Source organism: Urtica dioica, chromosome 8 (assembly GCF_054948205.1).
Source record: "Urtica dioica subsp. dioica isolate 48M chromosome 8, U.dioica_male_clone48M_v1_H2, whole genome shotgun sequence".
NCBI lineage: Eukaryota > Viridiplantae > Streptophyta > Magnoliopsida > Rosales > Urticaceae > Urtica > Urtica dioica.
In genome coordinates this window covers 11,932,469-11,938,268 of record NC_142763.1, presented here as the reverse complement: position 1 = coordinate 11,938,268, position 5,800 = coordinate 11,932,469, and positions in this window count along the sequence as shown.

The following is a 5,800-nucleotide window of genomic DNA, read 5'->3' as shown; positions in this document are numbered from 1 at the left end:
AGTTCAGCTGCGACGTAAGCTAGGGCACGATACTCAGCCTTAGTGCTAGAGCGAGCAACAATACCATGCTTGCGTGAGCTCCAAGAGACAAGGCAGCCAGCGAGAAAGACACAGTACGCACTTGTTGAACGACGATCGTCAGGGTTGCTTGCCCAGTCAGCGTCCGCAAATCTTGTGAGGCGAAGTGTTTTGGCTGGTCTGAAGGTGACACCATGAGTGATTGAGCCCTTTAGATATCGGAGGACCCTCTTGCACGCGAGCCAGTGATCAGATGTGGGAGTGTGAAGAAACTGACTCAGTTTGTTCACAATATGTGCTATATCTGGGCGAGTTAGCGTAAGATACTAAAGGGCTCCAATGGTACTCCTGTAGACATAAGGATCACTCATAGCCTCACCATCTAGTTTGGAGAGGACTTGACCTGGAGCTGCAGGACTGGAGCAGGGCTTCACCCCTGTCATGTTTAGCTTGAGTAGCAAGTCAGCAACATACTTGGACTGGGTGAGATAGAGGCCTGAGCTGTCCCGAAAAGCTTCAACACCGAGGAAGTAATGCAACGATCCCAGCTGTTTCAAGGCAAACTATTTGTGAAGATCCTCAGCAAGCTTCTCGATAGCCACAGTGTTGTTTCCGGTGACCAGAATGTCATCCACATATACAAGTAACAATATGTATATGCCATTATTGGAGAAGACAAACAACGAGATATCAGCTCGTGACTCAATGAAGCCCCATTGCAGTAAGGCTTGTCTGAGTCGATCAAACCATGCTCGTAGAGTCTGTTTTAGCCCATACAGTGCCTTATGCAGCTTACACACATAGCCAGGTCGAGACGTGTCAGAGAAGCCATCAAGTTGTGCCATGTAGACTTCATCAGTGAGGGCCCCATTCAGAAACGCATTATTGACGTCTAGCTGCTGAATATACCAACCTTTGAACACAGCCAGAGTCAGTATTATCCTGATTGTGCATGGCTTGACAACAAGACTATACGTTTAAGAGAAGTCTACCCCAGAATTTTGAGCAAAGCCTTTAGCCACTAGCCGGGCTTTATACCTCTGGATAGCACCAGTGGGAAGGTATTTCACCTTGAAGACCCACTTGTTGCCGATGACATTCTGAGCTGGTGATGGTGGAACTAGAGACCAGGTACCATTCTGATACAGGGCATTAAGTTCAGCAATCATGGCATTTTTCCAGTTCAAGTCAGCAAGAGCTTGCTTGACTGACGACGGTTCAGTTGGACCCGAGTACACAGAAAGAGGATGACGTGACACAGTAAACACCTTGGGTTTGTAGATACCAGACTTGGACCTTGGTTGCATATATGATGTTGGTAAAGCCTGAAGAGGAGCAGATTGTGGCTGAGCTCGAGGTGGTGAAGCTGTTGTGGAGTCATCAGCAGCCACTGATTGGAGGGTGCTTGGGGTAGCTTCACCTGTTGGGACCACTACTTCTGGCGATGATGGGTGTGCTTGGGGACCACACCTATTGGGTTGGACTGGTAATGTATTTGAGATAGAGTTAGGGATGGGTTCCACAAGGTCATTTAAGATTGTAGTAGGTTGACCCAGGGTTAGTGTTTGGCTGAGTGGGTATAAGGATGGTAGGTATGGTTTCTTCTGTAGGATGTGACTCATCTGAGAAAAGATCTTTGTATCGAAATTCAGACTCGTTGAATATGGCATTCCTAGTGATGTAACACCTACCAGAACTATCAAGACATTTGTAACCTTTATGTAATGGACTATAGCCTAGGAAAATGCATTTGGATGACCTAAACTTTAGTTTGTGGTTATTGTAGGGTCTCAGATAAGGATATACACTACAACCAAACACCTTGAGAAATTTGTAATAAGGAATCCTACTTAACATTTTTTGAAAAGGGCTGTGATTATCTAGGACATGTGTGGGTAAAACATTTATGGTAAAAACAACTGTGGTGAAAGAATCCCACCAGAATTCAAGTGGTAGTTGTGCTTGAGCAAGCATTGACATGCCTAGCTCCACAATGTGACTATGCTTCCTCTCTACTCGCCCATTCTGTGTGTGTACATATGGACATGGATGTCTCAGCGCAATTCCTTGTTCAGCAAGAAAGAGTGCAAATGGACGATATTCTCATCCCCAGTCACATTGCACTGCACAGATTTTCTCCTTGAGTGACTTCTCCACAAATTTCTTGAAGCTTTTGAAGACATTGAGAGCCTCAGATTTCACTTTGAGTGGATAGATCCACGTGAATCTTGTGAAGTCATCCAGGAAATGAATGTAGTACATGTACCCGTTAGTAGAGACAATTGGGGCAGGACCCCACAAATCAATATGTATGAGTTGTAACACTCTAGTGGACTTGGTTTGAGACAGTGGTAAGGGTAAAATATGACTTTTCCCATATTGACATGCTGAGCAAAAATCAGTTGTGTTTATTTTGGGACATACAACACCACACTTATTCAATATCATGAGTAATGTTTTCTCAGATACATGACCAAGGTGTCTATGCCACATGGTCCACTTATCAGTATTATTAGGGATACAACAACTTGAATCAAGTCTCTGGAAGTTGGTGACAGTTGAGTCTTGATCACACTGCTGATTAGTCTCTTGCACTGAGGTCGTTGGAGAAGATTGGACTATGAAACTGGTAGGATTGGACTTGACACCTTTGCCTGATGTTGAATTCTTGAGCAGGTACAATCCATTTTCAGTTGTTCCTCTTAGAAGAACCTTCCCTGTCCTCTTGTCCTTAACAAGACAACAATTCGCATGAAACTCAACAAACACATCATTATCAGTTGTTAATTGTGATATGCTCACCAAACTCTTTTTTATTTCAGGTACACGCAATATGTTTTTCAGTTTCAACTCTTGACTATTTCTCTTGCTCTCAACATTATTCATCAGATTAGACTGGCCTAAATGAGTAACGTTTAGACAATTACCATTTCCGACCATAAGCTTCTCTTTGCCCTTGTAACTTGTGCTCACTTGCAGGTTCTCTAATTTTGAAGTCACATGGTTGGTGGCACCTGAGTTAGCATACCAGGCAGGGTCATAGACAGTCTCTGGTCTAGCGAAGAAGGCTGACATTGCAGAGTTTTGTTCCTTCTGTTGATGAGATTGTTGCTGTTGCGGCGGTGTGGCCTGATAGGATTCATCAAGACGATACCAACATGCTGTAGCAACGTGTCCCTGCTTGTTGCATATCTGGCAGGTAGGTCTCGAGTTGCTTGAGCCTCTAGCTCCATTGGACCTTCCTCGTCCTCCTCTGTCGCGACCACGTCCCCGTCCACGAGTCTCGACGTGATTCACCATTGCTGAGTGAACTTGATTGTCAATGTTGCACGCCATGTGTTCGATTCGAGATTCTTGAGCCAGAGCCATGGCAAGAACCTCTTGAACGGAGATTTCTGTGCAATTGAGTTCATGACCTTGTAGCTTATCATTCACCAGTGCTACCAAGACATCATACTCGGCCAGTAATCCCATCAAGATCGCCAGAACAAGTTCATCCTCTGAGACTTCATAGCCGGCAAGAAAGAGAGAGTCTGCAAGATTCTCCATCTTGGAGAAGTAGTCAGAGATTAAGAGTGAACCTTTCTTTGTGGTTTGTAGCTGGAGTTTAAGAGGCATAACTCGAGCCTTCAATTTGACGGCGAAGCGTTGTTCCAGTGCGATCCAGAGACCTTGAGCAGTTCGAACTCTTGTGACTGATCTGAGGATCGTCGTGGTTAGCGATGACAACATCCAGCTCAAGAGGAGTTGATCTTCACATGTCCAGATCTTGAATTCCGGGTTCGGAATTGAGATTTTGGCTCCTTGCTTGTCGATCGATTCATTGAATCGCCGCGGCTGAGATCTGGTTCCATAGATGAAACTTTGAAGATTGTGGCCTATAATCGCTGGAAGGACTTTAGACCTCTAGATCGAGTAATTTTCGCGATCGAGTTTCACCGTGACTGCATTGTTGAGCGTCGTAGTGAAGTGAGGACTGATCACTGGCCTCGAATCGTTGTTGATCTGAGATGACAGAGAAGAAACACCTTCGGTCGCCATTGATGATGCTCTGATACCAAGATAAACTTTGAAGAAACAAGAAACGTACCTTGTGTTTGGTTTTCATTCCAAAAACTGTTTTTCACTTTTTGAGTTGAAAAAATTGTACAAAAAGTGAAAATGCGTTTGTTTTAATTTTTCGGAAAAAATTTTCAAAAATTTTTGAAGTTGTTTTGTAAAAAAGTAAAGAAAACTGAAAACAAATAAAAGGTGTTTTTGGAATTTTTTTTCTTCTCTTCTCTTCTCCTTCTCCTCATCTTCTATTTTCATTCTTTCAAAAACAAAAATGAAAACTATACCAAACACTTTTTTCAGTTTTTTCACTTTCTCAAAAACAAAAATGAAAACTGTACCAAACAGCTTTTTGAAAACAACTGCAAAATAATTTTTCAGTACAATTACAAAAATTAGAAAATAGAAAACAAAAACTTTTTGAGTTAACTATCAAACACAACCGTAGAGTGTTTGAATCGAGAGAGAATTCTCTTCTCGTTTACTATTTCATTGAATAGAGAATCTGTACATGATATTGATTAAATACATTGGACTGCCATAAGATCTCTAACTAACTCCTAACAGTCTAACAAACTCGTTCGACGTGTCACGTGACGTCAGCAGAGCCTTGGCAGCTCTTGCTCACTGCTAACTTTATATATCTCGCCGTTAAGAATTAAGAATTCAATTTTATCCGTTTGTTTTGAAAAATAGATCTCACTTAAAATCATACCACAAAATTAATCATTTATGTAATAGTGTCATTTTTTTTAACAGACTTCTACCTATATTTTATATGGGTCCAATAAATATATAACTATATATTTATATGTATGGTATCATTTATATGATGCCCACATAATCATTTGTGACTGTTTACCAAATATTTACTAAATTTTGATTATATAACAATTTTAAAATGTAGATATGACTAATTTATTAATTATTTGATTTCGTATTTACAATCTAAGAGAATATAACTTTTGTATTGAGTTAGATTTTCTGAACTTTAGCAGTGAGATAATTTAACGCTCCTCATATTCAACCATTGAGCGCATGTGATAAATTTACATGCATAAATGACCGACATAATTTTAGTCTCGTAATGAGAATACATGAAAGTGATGATAAACCAATTATTCTTATAAGATGTTGACGAATTTACCTCAATCGTGGCCAAAAAGTGGCTTTAGATATAAAAATAAATAAATAGACGCGTTCAATTACGTAAGATATCCAGGATGAAAAAAAAAAAAAAACAAATTATTTATTGAAGCATATATTATAAGGTTTGACAAAATAGTCAAAATAAATTATATTCGTGAAAACACTATTGTAAGGGAATTGACTTTTCGAGCATTCCTCATTTAACCTTCCCGCCGGTGAATTGATACGATTTTTTTTTTTTTTTAACTTACAATTAATATTTTTAAGAGATTTGTAACTAATTAGGCCACTTTAAATATGTGATTTTGGATCTAGCTTATGTTTGACAATTTTTAGGGATATAGCCAAATGACTTATGTGGCAATAATTAAAATCTGATTTGCCCTTATTTATTAACAAATTCGTCACTTTCTCTCACCTATTTTTTTCAAATAATTTTTTTTGTATCTAAACTTCAAAAATTCATATCTTTCTCATACGAACTCGAAATTGAGTGATTTCAGATCCTACAAATTCGTGGCGTCGAGATCTTCAAAAATAGACTCATTGTGTTTGATGAAAATTATGTTTAATACATCAT